The following is a 15815-nucleotide window of genomic DNA, read 5'->3' as shown; positions in this document are numbered from 1 at the left end:
TGAAGTTAACTGCAACAAACTGTACCAGCAGTCACTGTATTCTTCACTGCCATGTGGCGTGTACTCATAAGAGAGAGGGAGGAAAAGCCACTTTTATTACGAATGCCCATGACAAGGGAGTAAAAACTATTAATTGTATTAATCTTGATCCCTAGGAACACATCTTTTTAATATTCTACATGATGAAATGGGAAATATGCATTTCTACTGCATACAAAGTCATGTAGAATGATACTTAATGCAATTGTTTTGGGTTACAAGCTCATCTAGCTGCTTTTTTTCACAGAACATAATTTTGACTTGAAAGAATAGCTGCACACAATACCGCTGTCCAGACTAGGGTATGTAGCAGACATTTTTTTCCAAAATGAATGAGACTTCAACAAAAACAATTCAGAGTACCTGTTGCCAATTATAAAATTTCACCTTTCAAGCAAAAATTGGAATTTTGGAAAGTTTCTATTCATCACCATGAGTTAGAAAGTTTTCCAATATTTAAAGGCTTTTCTGATAAGTGCTGATTTCAATGGAAGTGATTTTTTGATACTGTATAATGTAAGATATCCATTCAATATGGAAGATAGACAAATGGATTTTATATTTACAGAGGACAAACTACTGATATAACTCGGATTTCATATTGCAACTAACCTTTAAAAAAAAAACACTACTTGGGTTACCCAGTGTTAAAGTAAAGCGATAAAAATTAAAAAACAAAAAAAGAAAAAAAAACTGCTGGTTGAGTTTTAGTGTAATATCAAAGAATATCTGCAATTATCTGTAAAAGCTATTAAAATTCTATTACAACTATATATATATTATCCTCACAATGATATATATATGATATCATATATCACATATATATTATATTTGATATCATATATGATATATATTATATTTGATATATCATATATGATATATATTTGATATATCATATATGATATCATATATATATGATATATATGTATATATTTATATATACATATATATGTATATATTTATATATACATATATACATGTATATATACATATATCACAGATATATGTGTGTGTGTATATATATATACATATATCACTGTGAGGATAATTTTCCTTCATATACTTCAACCAAAGTAATAAATAGCAACAGACTGAATGCAGAAGCAAATATAACCCAGTTGCCTTCTATAAAGCAAGACATAAAAGAAATCTGTAAAAAGGTAAAACAATGCCAATTTTATCAACAAATTTTTAGAAATGTTTTAGAAAATAGGTATGTCATATTAAAAATATATTTATGTTAGCATGTAATGAATTTGTTATTTTTAAATGAACTAATACTTTTTAGATTTCTTGATATGATAAACAGATATAGCTAAAAAACCAAAAGCTCTTTGGGGCCCTCAATAACTTTTAAGAGGGTAAAGAGATCCTAAGATCAAAAAGTTGATTAACATCTACCTCAAAGAAAGAAGAAAAAATGACAAAGCCTGGGCAACATGGTGAAACCCTATCTCTATAAAAAAATACAAAAAAAAAAAAAAAAAAAAAAAAAGATTAGCCAGGCATGGTGGCACGCCTGGAGTCCCAGCTACTCAGGAGGTACAGATGGGAGGATACGCAGAGGTTTCAGGGAGCCAAGACTGCACCACCACACTCCAGTCTGGGTGACTGACCAAGACACTGTCTTTAAAAAAAAAAAAAAAAATTAACAAATAAAAAACACATAAATAAACTTAAAACATACATACATACCCTAGAGAGCATATCAAAGAGCATACAGTATCACTGACAATAAGAACACCAACATCTGGCCAGGCGCAGTGGTTCACACCTGTAATCCCAACACTTTGGGAGGCCGAGGTGGGTGGATCACCTGAGGTCAGGAGTTCGAGACCAGCCTGGCCAACACGGTGAAAACCTGTCTCTACTAAAAATACAAAAAGTTAGCCGGACACGGTAATGGGTGCCTGTAATCCCACCTACCTGGGAGGCTGAGGCAGGAGAATCGCTTGAACCCAGGAGACGGAGGTTGCAGTGAGCCGAGAATCGCACCACTGCACTCCAGCCAGGGAAACAAGAGCGAAATTCCGTCTCCAAAAAACACAAAACAAAACAAAACAAAACAAAAAAACAAAAGAACACCAAGATCCAAAATGTGACACTTATTCAAAAAGTATCTAGTGTTTTCAAACTGTACCTTTTCCAAGAACAGAAAGACTTTTCACATTTTGGATTTTACTTAAATGATTGTTTGACTGCCTCTCTCACTGGGCTGTAAAGCCTATGAAGACAGAACAGTATGTGTTTTCCTCAACCACCAGGGCTAGTCCAGCACCTGGCACAAGGCAATCATTCAAATATTTGCTGGGTTTAAATTTTTTTAAAGACAAAAGACCCACAGACAGAACTCACTGACATGTCTATTCAAAACGCACAAAGATGGCTGGTATGGTAGCTGATACCTGTAATCTCAAGCATTTTGGGAGGCCAAGATGGGAGGATTGCTTGAGGCTAGGAGTTCTAAACCAGCCTAGATAACATAGCGAGACCCCCTCTTAAAATAACTTTTTAGGCCAGGCGCGGTGGCTCACACCTGTAATCCCAGCACTTTGGGACGCAGAGACAGACGGATCACAAGGTCAGGAGATCGAAACCATCCTGGCTAACATGGTAAAACCCCGTCTCTACTAAAAATACAAAAAATTAGCTGGGCATGGTGGCGGGTGCCTGTAGTCCCAGCTACTCTGGAGGCTGAGGCAGAAGAATGGCATGAACCCGGGAGGCAGAGCTTCCATGGAGCTGAGATCACACCACTGCACTCCAGCCTGGGCGACAAAGCGAGACTCCATCTCAAAAAAAATAAAATAAAATAAATATGTAACTCTTTAAAAATCAGCTGGAGCCCAGGCACAGTGGCTCAGATCTCTAATCCCAGCAATTTGGGAAGTCAAGGCGGGAGGATCACTTGAGCCCAGGAGTTCAACGCTAGGCTTAAGGCTTCACCTCTACAATTTTTTTTCCTCCAAGACAGTCTTGCTCTGTTGCCCAGGCTGGAGTGCAGTGGCGCAATCTCGGCTCACTGAAACCTCTGCCTCCTGGGTTGAAGGGATTCTCCTGCCTCAGCCTCCCAAGTAGCTGGGATTACAGGCCCGCACCACCACACCCAGCTAATTTTTATATTTTTAGTAGAGACGGGGTTTCACCATGTTGGCCAGGCTGGTCTTGAACTCTTGACCTCATGATCCGCCTGCCACAGCCTGCTAAAGTGCGGGGATTACAGGCGAGAGCCACCGCACTGCGCCCGGCCTCTACAAAAAAATTTTAAAAAGTAAAATGAAATAAAAATTGGCTTGGTGTGGTGGTCCACGCGTATAGCCCCAGTTACTTAGGAGGCTGAAGCCACAGAATCACTTTAGCTCAGGAATTCTAGGCTGCAGCAAGCTGCCTGCATGACAGAGCAAGACCCTGTATCTAAAAAGAAAAACCAATTTAAAAGATGAAATTTTGCAATCAAAATCTACCTACTTACACAGTAATAGCAATCATAAAAGACACCATTCACTGAGAGCCTACTTAATGCATGCCAGGTATTATATTTAGATTTTTCATTGATACAATAACCACAGGACATACTTTACAGATAAGGATAGTTGGGCTCCAAAAGGTTAACCTTTGTAAAGTTACATGTAATAAGTAACTTTTTTTTCTTTTTTTGGAATGGAGTCTCACTCTGTCACCCAGACTGGAATGCAGTGGTGCAACCTCAGCTCACTGCAACCTCCACCTCCCAGGTTCAAGAGATTCTGGTGCCACAGCCTCCCGCATAGCTGGGATTACAGGTGCCCACCACCAACATCCGGTTAATTTTGGTATTTTTGGTAGAGATGGGGATTCTTCATGTTAGCCAGGCTGGTCCCGACTCTTGACCTCAGGTGATCCACCCACCTCGGCTTCCCAAAGTGCTGGGATTACAGATGTGAGCCACCACACCTGGCCAGAAAAAAATTTTTTTTTTTTTTTTTTTTTGAGACAGGGTCTCATTCTGTCACCCAGGCTGGAGTGCAATGGGAGGATCACTTGAGCCTGGCAGGCAGAGGCTGCAGTGAGGCTGTAGTTAGGACTACAGGCCCATGCCACCATGCCCAGCTACTTTTTTTTTTTTTTTTTTTTTTTTTAAAGAAACGAGGTTTTGCCATGTTGCCCAGGCTGGTCTCCAACTCCTGGACTCAAACAATTCACCCGCCTCAGCCTCACAAGTGCTGGAATTACAGATGTGAGCCACTGCACCTGGCCAAGTGACAAAAGATCAAACCGACATCTCTCTGCTCAAAAGCCCTCAAGCTTTTCACTACATATTGACATGGTACTCAATATTGCTTTTTTTTTCCAGTTCCTTGCAATTTTCAGAGGAATTCATTTTGTACAAAGTCACTTTTCTTTCCTTTTCTCAATCTCCCATTCTGTTCACTGTCCCCAAACTCCCACCCCCTTGCACCACACAATTAAACAACATAGTCTGCCCTCAATTAAGGAAGAGTGTATGTTCTTATAATACATTACGGGAAACTTCATTAATCAAGGTGCAAACACTGGACGTGGAGGCTCACGCCTGTAATCCTAGTACTTTGCGAGACCGAGGCGGGAGGATAGCTTGAGTCCAGGAGTTCAAGACCAGCCCGGGCAACATGGCAAAAACCAGTCTCTACAAAAATAGAAAAATCAGCCATGTGCAGTGGTGTATGCCTGTACTCCTATACACAGGAGGCTGAGGTGGGAGGATCACCTGAGCCCGAGAAGGTCGAGGCTGCAGTGAGCTGTGACTACACCATTGCACTGCAGCCTGAGGGACAGAGCAAGACCTTGTCTCAAAAAAAATATTTTAATTAAAAAAAAAAATACAAAAAGGCTGGGAATGGTGGCTCACGCCTGTAATCCTAGCACTTTGGGAGGCCAAGACAGGTGGATCACCTGAGGTCAAGAGTTCGGGACCAGCCTGGCCAACATGGTGAAACCCAGTCTCCACTAAAAATACAAAAATTAGCCGGGCATGGTGGCACGCGCCTGTAATCCCAACTAGGGAGGCTGAGGCAGGAAAATCGCTTGAACCCGGGGGGTGGAGGTTGCAGTGAGCCAAGATGGCGCCACTTCACTCCAGCCTGGACGAAAGAGCGAAACTCTGTCTCAAACAAAAAAAAAAATTCCCAATGGTAGAAGTAATACAAAAAGCTAAGAAGAGGGTCAGATTCCAGATCTAAAGTAAGGCTCTCTGATTCACTGATCTTGCAGGATGGCTGCTAATCCAGTTACACTGAAGACATCTGGTCATGGTTTGGGCAGCACCACACATCAATTCCCAAGAAACTGATCATGAGAGCCCGTGGATATGGCTACTCTTTAAGACCTAAGCCATGATTTATCAATTAGAAAGTACCAAGACAATTCCTTGTCAGTCTGTACAACCAAATTCTTGTTGTACAGGAGGAATTTTAAACCTCACAAACTTCTGCCAATTCCTTGTCAGTCTGTATAACCAAAGGACCAATACTGAAGGGATCAGAGCTCCCAAGACTTCCTCCTGGCCCAGGAGAACTTGAATAAAAGGCGCTTTGTTCCCGAAGAAGATACTAGCCACAATATCACTACAGGAAGAAAACATATTGCTATTACTATCATTCTTCCTACTGTTTCTGAACAATATAAACATTTCTCCTTCTCCTTTCTTCCTCCTTTTAGTGAAAAGAATAAAATTAGCAAAACCAAGATATTTTAGGAAAAATTACAATGCCATCAACATTGCCACATCATTTGAGAATCTTACCATAAGCCATTTTTTTCCACAGAGGGATTCCCTATATCCTGTGGGGAAAAAAAAAATTTTTTTTTTTTTTTTGAGACAAGGTCTTGCTCTGTTACCCAGGTAGGGATGCAGTGGTGCAATCACGGCTCAGTACAGCCTCAAACTCCCAGGCTCAAGGGAGCCTCCCAAGTAACTGGGACCAAGGCATGCACTACCACACCGAGCTAATTATTTATTTTTATTTATTTATTTATTTTTTGAGACAGAGTCTTGCTTTGTCACTCAGGCTGGAGAGCAGTGGCTCAATCTCGGCTCACTGCAGCCTCCACCTCTCAGGTTCAAGAGATTATGTTCTGTCTCAGCCTCCCAAGTAGCTGAGACTACAGGCGTGTGCCACCAAGCCTGGCTAATTTTTGTATTTTTAGTAGAGACAGGGTTTCGCCATGTTGGTCAGGCTGGTCTCAAACTCCTGACTTCAAGTGATCCGCATGCCTCAGCCTCCCAAAGGGATGGGATTACAGGCATGAGCCACCATGCCCAGCCAAACTTTTTTATTTTCGTAGAGACACGATCTCCCTATGTTTCCCAGACTAGTTTTGAACTCCTGGGCTCAAGTGATCCTCCAGCCTCAACCTCCCAAAGTGCTGGGATTACGGATGTAAGCCACGCTGTGCCCAGCCCGTGAAAATTTTACACAAATTATGCAGAAATCCTTTTAAACCTCACAAAGCTCTGAATATGTCTTATGTCAACACCCAGATTTAAGAAAATGTACAATACGAGAAAGAACTCTTCTACCTTAAAAATGAATTCAGCTACAATCTGCTAAAAACAACCCTGGCTGAAAAAAAGTAACATAAGTCACATCTGTGGGCTGTCATTAGACATATCGCTCATTAATAAATCACTTTTATTAATTCCTAGCCTTCGCATCAAATATCTAGACATACTAATATAGCAAAATGTAAGTAATGAAATATTAGTCAAGCAATTAGATGTCACCAAGTATATATGAGCTACAAACAATAATAAATGGGCTGGGTGCGGTGGCACATGCCTGTAATCCCAGCACTTTGGGAAGCCAAGGTAGGTGGATCACCTGAGGTCGGGAGTTCGAGACCAGCCTGGCCAACATGGTGAAACCCTGTCTCTACTAAAAATACAAAAAATTAGCCGGGTGTGGTGGCACACACCTGTAATCCCATCTACTCGGGAGTCTGAGGCAGTAGAATCGCTTGAACCCAGGAAGCGGAGATTGCAGTGAGCCAAGATCGTGCCACTGCACTCCAGCCTGGGCAACAAGAGTGAAACTCCATCTCAAAAAATAAAAATAAAGGCCACACACGGTGGCTCACGCCTGTAATCCCAGTACTTTGGAAGGCCAAGGCGGGTGGATAACCTGAGGTCGGGAATTTGAGACCTGCCTGACCAACATGGAGAAACCCTGTCTCTACTAAAAATACAAAATTAGCGGGGTGTGGTGGCGCATGCCTATAATCCCAGCTACTCAGGAGGCTGAGGCAGGAGAACTGCTTGCGCCCGGGAGGCGGAGGGTGTGGTGAGCCGAGATCACGTCATTGTGCTCCAGCCTCCGCAACAAGAGTGAAACTCTGTCTCAACAAAAATAAAAAAATAAAAAAAATACACAGGACTTCAAAATGTTCCATTAAAAAAGTTTGCTTCAGTATTATCTAATAATTCTGGAATACAAAAATGTATTATTTCAAAAGTTTATACTGTCTCACTGATCCTTTCCCAAAAGTAATGGTCCCCATTACTACTCTAATAACGTGAATAGAGTCTATGAAGTTGGACCTTTCGAATTCTATATGGCTTCCTAATACTCAAGTGTAGCTTAATACTATAAAAAATATCCAGAAGTTAAAATTTATAAAAAACAATCAATGAAAATAACCAATGAAATTTTCCACATGAAACTTCTCCTTTGCTTATGTCTGCTTGCTAAACCTTTACCCAGCCACTCCTCTGAACCTCCAAAACCAAGAATTTTCGTTTAAAAACTGCACTAAGAAGTCCATGTGTGGTGGCTCACACCTGTAATCCCAGCACTTTGGGAGGCCAAGACGGGTGGATCACTTGGGCCCAGAAGTTCAAGACCAGCCTGGCCAACATGGCAAAACCCCATTTCTACTAAAAATTAGCTGGGTGTGGTGGTGAATACCTGTAATCTCAGCTACTCAGGAGGCTGAGGCACAAGAATCACTTGAACCTGGGAGGCAGAAGCTGCAGTGAGCTGACCTCATGCCACTGCACTCCAGCCCAGGTGACAGAGCAAGACTCTGTCTAAAAAACAAACAAACAAACAAAAAACAGCACTAATAAATTTCAACAAGAATGCTTGGTGAGACCTACTGGCCTCGTTCACCAAAAGATAGATAGGCATGTATGTTAACTCTTTAGAACAGATAAATCGAAACTGCAGAGCTATACACAAGACATTTTTCTAGAATGCTAGAAAAGGAAAAATGTCCAGAAGCTTCTCTGGGAGTCCACCTAGAATAGTCACCATTCTACCTTCTCTGAGAGCTGCCCCCACCATTAGGAGTGGGATCTCTCAGCTAACTGTGCTTGTACTTCTAGACTCCAACCCTATGTCCATAACTAATGTGATCAATGACAAAGAACTGAACCAAGTTCAACCAGCCAAATTTCCCCCTCCCAAGAATCTGAAATGTGAACACTGTGCTAGCATCAATTGGCTACTGGCACTAGAGCCTAAGTTCATATGTGGCTCCAAGAATTAAGCGGCCATCTGCTATCATGAGTTTGTGTTTGTTAAAGCAGAAAAGGTCAGACTGCACAAATACAATTAAAGCAGGACAAAAAGAGACAAGAGAGGACACTGGCCAGCTGGTAGAAAAGTGCTATCTACAAGTACTATGGCTCCTGAAAGCTTCCCAGTTTCTGGTTCACATCCCTCATGAAGTAAACTGCTCTTTGGTTCTTTACAGCACTCCTGCCTCCAAAACATTCCTCCTTGTTTCTTGCCAACAAAAAATTATTATGACAGTTTAAGACACAAATTCACACCAGGGTCAATGCAGAAAGGGTATGTTACTCTTACTGTTCATAAAGGATCTGACAGGCACCAGGGAAGAAGTTCCTACTTACTACCCAAAACCTCAGGAGAAATAACAGGGCAAAAATAACTAAAACCTAAAAGCAGAAATTACCTATTTGCAAAAGCCCTCAGGCTTTGTGCTTCCCTTCCACACTTACCTGTTCAAAAATTCTGCTGGTTCACAGCAGGAGATTTGAGCAGACTTTGTTCAGATCCTTTTAACACTGTAAATAATAAAAATATTAATATAAATCACCCAGCAACCTCTTAGGAAACTTTAAAAGTACAATTTTTCATCATAAATATATTTTGCAGAAAATGGCTTCCAAACCTGGTTAAAAGAGTAGATCACCTGGTGTATTTATAAACTAGGTTCCCTAGCATCTAGAAAGTCTCAGTAGTTCTACAGTGGGACTGAAAACTATATTTTTTAACAAAAGTCCTAAGCGATTCTTACGAAGCTGTCAAATGAAGACCACCATGGGGTTTCAGGGAAGTCATTATTTGGGGTTTTCATTCAAAATCCCATTACAGGGACTTGGTATTAACTTTTAAAACCTACTGCCAGGCACAATGGGTCATGCCTGTAATCCTAACACTTTGGAAGGCCAAGGCAGGTGATCGATTGAGCCCAGGAGTTCAAGACCAGCCTGGGCAACATGGCAAAATCCCACCTCTACAAAAATTAGCCAGGCATGGTGGCGCATGCCTGTAGTCCCAGCTACTCGGGAAGCTGAGGTAGGAGGATCACCTGAGCCCAGGGAGGTCAAAGCTGCAGTGAGCTGCAATTGCACCACTGCACTCCAGCCTGGGTGACAGAGTGAGACCTTATCTCAAAAAATATATATCTAACAGAAAAACAAAAGCCGCATCACAGCAATACGCATCCTATGCAAATAATCACTGAGCCCTCAGAAATATGATCACTGCCAAAATGTCCAGGGAGCAAAGCTCCAAGTGTGCTTTCAGTTGCAAAATCACAACCTGCCTTTAATGCTCTGTTGGGGCAGTATCTTAAAAATCCACAAGTTGGTGATATTCCAAGTAACAAGAGTGAATTGAAGTATGGTATCTTCAAGTAGTTTTTTGGCTAAAATCAAATGATGCCTTACTGCTACTAACAAGTCAAAGAACAATAATTAACAAAGTTGACAATTTCATTAACTACAGGAAAGCAACTGGATAGAGAGAGATGGAGATTTTTTTTCCTTTTTTTTCTTTTTTTGGAGACAGAGTCTCGCTCTGTTGCCCAGGCTGGAGTGCAGTGGCACAATCTCGGCTCAAGGCAACCTCCGCCTCCCAGGTTCAAGCAAGTCTCCTGCCTCAGCCTCCCGAGAAGCTAGGATTACAAGTGTGCACCACCACGCCCAGCTAATTTTTGTATTTTTAGTAGACACAGGGTTTCGCCATGTTGGCCAGGCTGGTCTCGAATTCCTGACATCGAGTGATCCGCCCACCTCAGCCTCCCAGAGTGCTGGGATTACAGGCATGAGCCACTGTACCCGGCCAGTTATTTTCAAAATGGGGTCTTGCTTTGTTCCCTCAGCTGGAGTGTAGTTGTACAATCAGAGCTCACTGTAGCTTTAACCTCCTGGGCTCAGCCTCCTGAGTAGCTGGGACTACAGGCGTGCACCACCATACTCAGCTAATTTTTCAAAAATCTTTTTTAGAGATGAGGGTCTCTCTCTGTTGCCCTGGCTGGTCTCAAACTCCTGGGCTCAAGTGATCCTCCTACCTCAGCCTCCCAAAGTGCTGGGATTATAGGTGTAAACTACTGCACCCAGCCAAAGAAGAGTTTATTATCCATTTCTCCTTCCCTTTCCTCCTGCCCTTAAAAAATTACACAGTTCAGTGGGTAAAGTTGGATGACCTTTGGACATTATAACATGGCTACTTTTTTTGCAAAATTAAATCAGAAGTGGATGTGACTTTCTCAAATTGCATTCTTGGTGGGGCACAGTGGCTCATGCCTGTAATCTCAAGACTTTGGGAAGCTGAAGCGGGAGTATCACTTGAGACCAGAAGTTTAAGACAGCCTAGGCAACATAGTGAGACCCCATCTCTACAAAAAATATTGGCCAGATGTGGTGGCATGGACCTATAATCCCAGCTACTTAGGAAGTTGAGGTGGGAGGATAGCTTGAGCCTGGGAGGTTGAGGTTACAGTCAGCGGTGATTGCATCGCTGCCCTCCAGCCTAGGTGACAGAGCAAGACCCTGTCTTTTTTGGAGAGAGTCTTGCTCTATCACCTAGGCTGGGGCGCAGCGGTACAATCACAGCTCACTGCAACCCCAACCCCCCAGGAGACAGGGTCTTGCTCTATCACAGGCTGTAGTGAGCCAAGATCAGGCCGCTGCACTGCAGCCTGAGCAACACAGTGAGATTCCATCTCAAATAATAATAATAATTAAGCTTAATGAAACCCCATAGTTAACAAGAAAATATAAAATTGTGTTTCTTATTTACTTAAAGTAGGGAAGTATGTAATACTTTGAAATATTTTTATAAAATGAAGTTTGGTCAATTAAGAGAACATTCTTTGTTTTTCAAACCTCTCTCTGCTTTCAACCTCACACAAAACTATAGGCAATTCAATAAAGGTATCACTTTACATTCCTACATAATTAATTTAGTATATTTCTCATTCATCTGAGAGCATGAATAAAATGTAAAAACAATATTTGGTCAAGAAACACTGCAATGCTAACTACAAGCAAGTTTATACATGAAATAAAAATCTCTAGTTTTAAAGAGATGTAATTTTTCAAAGCATTAAAAATGAATGGAAACTCTAGGACTTTTTTACCTTATTTTAAACTTCTATTTCTTTTTCATTTTATATATTTTTCCTTTTATTCTTAAATACTCTCCCATGTAAAAACCATAGGACTTTATCACCATAAAACCCTAGTGGGAGTCAAGCAGTGAAAAAAAGCTTGAGTTCAGACTTTTACAACAATGACCAAACAATATGCCATGGTAATTTAAACTGAAGGAAAATGGACATTTAACTTGCCTCTAAGAGACCTGGGTTAACACCAACAAAGGCTGTAGATTCAACCTAATGAGACTGGTCCCACTATAATCTATAAGAAATAGAATAAAACAGAAAGTATGGAAAATTTAATCAGCAGGGGCTAATGGAGAACTGCAAACAAAGTCAGAATTTGAAAATGGCACAAGTCAAAGATCCTATAGAAGGGCAATCATAAAAGTGACAGTAGTAATCTTTTTACCCAAAAAGGTTCTCCCAGATAGCAATCACTATCAATAGTGTCATCTTCCAATGTGAAGGTCAACAAAAAGAGAATAGACATATGGAGTATTAAAATGCAGAGTCATGAAAACAAATGAGCTGATTATGACATCAAAGACATTATAATTTGGAAATGTCATTTCAAAAACACAACAGAAAAACAGGAGGGAGAAAGGCAATTAGTTAAAACACTACCTCACCACTACCATCACTATGCCTCCCTTTTAGCCAAGGAGTTGCATTCACACACTGACCTTGTAATTTCCATCTTCTCATGATTTTGAGGCAAACTTACTCCAAAGTGTTTTTCACATATGCATCTCACCAGCAAAAGCATTTCAAAACCAAAATATTAAAATTCCTCAGCTGAACTAAAATGAAAGAGGACATTTATGAAAGCTCAGTAAAAAGAATATGGAAATAAACTGGAAGGAAATCAGAAAATGTTTTTTGCAAAAAAATATGTCTATTAAGTATCAGACTAGAGAACTAGTCTGAAAGGTAAAAGTGGAGGAATAAAAAACTCAGCACAAAAAGTTCTACACGTGTAAAATGTAAAGGATACACACATGAATTAGAGGAAGAGTCTCTGGGCTGGACAGCACAGTATTAAGAGAAATTCTTTACTAACCAGATTAAGGATAATTTGAGTTAATACACTGTTTCCACCTTTCTTCCTGGTTATGTTCCTTAATCATGTGTCTAAATGTGAAAGGAAAATTTCTAACCTCCCTACATTTTCAAATATCCTGAAATCTCCAAAGAGCCTCCTTCTTGTAAAGCAATTGCTTTTGAAAAGTACTTTCAAGTCGTTTATCATCAATCTCATTTTAAAACGTTTACTTTTGAGAAAGATAATTCATTATAATTTCCTGAAATATTAAGCATCTTAAATTTTTCCAAATTAGCGGATGGGGAGGGGAGTTAAGGGGGTTTGGGGAGGCTGGCTGCTGGCCCAAATTTCCAGAATCTGATTTCCCTTTCCAAGAATCACAAGAGATAAGAAAAAAGAATTCAGGATAGCAAATAATCCATCTCATCTTAGTACCAAACAGTAAGTACACACATCTCCCACCAGTCTCCCACTCGCTCTTGCCTCTCAGTCTAGGCTAGCCTCCATGCTTTTCCCAGTCTACTCCTGAGTCGCTCCTAACTAAGCTTTTGTCTCTGGGTCTTTGCTCTTGCTGCTCCCTAGCCTAGAGCACTTTTACCCCAGTATAGCTAAAAAAACAGCACCTTCACCTCTGTTGGGTTTTTCCTCCAATGTTAGCTTCTCCATGAGGCCTTCTCAGGGCACTTAAAATTAACCCCTCCCCAAATCCCTGACTCATTTTTTTCTTTCACATCGCTTACCACTACATCAACTATTTTACCTATTTATCTGTCTAGAAATGAATTCCATACAGACAGGAATTGTTTGGTCTGTTTTGCTCCCAGTACTTAACGGTGTAGTAAGTGCTCAATAGGGCATCTGTCAAATAAATGAATGTATGAATGAATAAACAAATGAATGGAAGCACATGGTTCCTTCTCCCTCCCCAGCCTCAAGACCCTCAAATGCTGTCAGGTATCAAAAAGTCATGAAGCCCTCTCCTTTCTGGTGAAGCACTACCATCACCAGTGTATTCCTTGATGTTAAATTTCGAAAGAAACATCACGTGACATTTTTCCAGTTACGTGCCACTTTTAAATACTTTTCTAGTGTCCTCTTCTGATGTCAACATCCGATGTAAAAGCAAAGTACATATTCCAGTTTGAGCACATCAGAAACTGCTATACCAACACGTAAAACCATCAATAAATAAGAGAAAGTATTTGTGTTCTAGGCAAAATGGACAAAATAAGGCCAAAGTTACAAATATTAGAAGAATCACAATTAATGTACAGAAAGAATGACAAAATTTTTTTTTCTAATCTAGGAAGTCATTTGATTCTAAAAAGGAAATACTATATAAGGAAAGAATACCTTCCCCAGGCACCACACTGGGAATCAAAACTGCCTTAATTCAATGTATGTAGCTCTAGAAAGGAAGCTGTTCACAGCTTCTGGCCCCATACTCAATTTCTTGCAAGTTAAACTGGAATACTTACCTTTCTTACAGAGAGACTACGTGTGTTTAAGTGCTTTGACTTGCAGGAAAATGAAAACAACAAAATAAAAAACACAGTACTAAATAATTAACTGCAAAGCAACGTTATTGCTTCCCAAACACGGTCATACGCTCCGCTTCTTTCATGCCCCCATTCCCTGTTCGCTTGATTTATGTTTCAGTCGCAAAACAAGTATTTAGAGTGCTTTTGGAAACTGCTGACACTTAAGGCTAATGCCCATTTCAACCTGACGTGAGCATTTGGGTTCCCAAGGCTGCCATGGGCTCTACTTTCCCAGCCTTGGTCCCAAGGTTCCGATCATGGTGGCTGCACCTCGCCTCAGGCCTGGTCCAGACCCAGTACTCTCGCCACGGAAGGAATCTCCTCCGTCCAGATGCTCTGTGGGGAAGGCAGGAGCGCACCTCCCAGGGACCAGGTGTGGACAGGAGAGCCGGCAGGAGCAGCTGTCTGGCCGCAGCAGCTATTACCGGGGCACCCCGAGGCTGGGCGGGTGTCTGGCCCGGAGAAGCAGGCAGAGGAAGGCGAGCCCTCCGGCTCCGAGCAAGCCGGCCTGACACTGCCCACCCCACAACCCTCCTGCCTTGTTCGGCTCTCCTCGCAACGCCAAGAGGCCCTGGCCTAGGGGCTCTTCGGCTCCCCGCGGCCGTGACGCGCCAGGGCCCTCAGCGCCCCTCGCCCGGGAAGAGGCTCCCTCCGGCCCTGCACCTGACCTGTCCCGTCGCCTGACGGCCCAAGCCGGCCGGAGCGGCCTGTGGGTGTCCATGCGGCCGGGCCGGCTCGGGCAGGAGGGGCAGGCGCGCGAGCGCGGACCGGAGACACAGGCGGCCCGGGACGCGGCGGCGGGGCCGGGACGCGGAGCAGAGCTGGGCAGGGGAGCGACACGGAATGGCTGGTTACCTGCGGTCCGGGACAGGGAGTCTCAGAACCCAAGTCAGTCCTCAGCCTCAACAACACAAGATGGCCGACACGTCGCCACGCACGTCACGTGACGGCGCGCTCGCTCCGCCACGCCCCCTGCTCCGCCCCCGCCCCTTCCCGCTTCCCTCCCCACTCTCCAGTCTCCCACGACATCCTTCCTTTCCGCCGCCACCCGCCCCTCTGCCCAGACACGCCCCTGCCCGAGACCCGGATGAAAGGTTGGAAGAGGGCGGGGCTGTGGCAGTGCGCAGCCTCCCGCTGACCCCTTGGTAGCAGCCAGGTGCCTGCCCTTGAGTGGAGTTGGTGTCCAGGGTTGGGCCCGGACCAGGCACCCTGTGACTCACTGTCCTGTACGCCCAGAGCCCTTTTGCAGTTCAAAAGCCTCTGCATCACTTGCGGGCTGGTTTTTCAAATTAGAACTTTTCCACAGCTTTTAGTCCGGCATTTTTCTTCGCAGTTGCCATCCTAGAGCGAATGGGAAAGCCTCAAAAGCTGAAATTCAAAGCAGTTTCTCTACTTGTTAACAGTCCTGGTAGAACTGGGAATTCATTCCAGAGTGTTGTACTGGGACAGCTGGGAAGGACTTGAGAGCTCTGATTCCTTTCTAGAACATCTGGAGCTATAACCCTTTTACCTAGAGATGAACTATTTTGGAATTGACAGATAAA

General features: G+C 42.6%; 1 protein-coding gene across 18 annotated transcripts in view; it reads right to left on the bottom strand.

Moving 5' to 3' along the window:
• Window positions 1-15245, bottom strand: part of GIGYF2 (GRB10 interacting GYF protein 2) — a 161263-nt gene extending 146018 nt beyond the window's left edge. For 5 of the 18 annotated variants that reach the window (XM_063648113.1, XM_054477534.2, XM_054477533.2 and 2 more), the window contains exons 1-3: window positions 15127-15225; window positions 11878-11947; window positions 9020-9085 (exon numbers count right to left, since the gene is read on the bottom strand). The gene's annotated coding sequence lies outside the window, so the exon portion shown is untranslated. Of the gene's footprint in view, window positions 1-5800; window positions 5834-9019; window positions 9086-11877; window positions 11948-12371; window positions 12489-15126 lie in introns of those variants that run through there. The other 13 variants (XM_063648112.1, XM_063648115.1, XM_063648114.1 and 10 more) reach the window with 11 other exon arrangements.
• Between the last annotated feature and the right edge of the window lie 570 nt (window positions 15246-15815).

This window comes from Pongo pygmaeus, chromosome 11 (genome assembly GCF_028885625.2).
Source record: "Pongo pygmaeus isolate AG05252 chromosome 11, NHGRI_mPonPyg2-v2.0_pri, whole genome shotgun sequence".
NCBI lineage: Eukaryota > Metazoa > Chordata > Mammalia > Primates > Hominidae > Pongo > Pongo pygmaeus.
The sequence above is the reverse complement of the archived record's forward strand: the minus strand, read 5'-3'. Positions and strand labels throughout refer to the sequence as shown.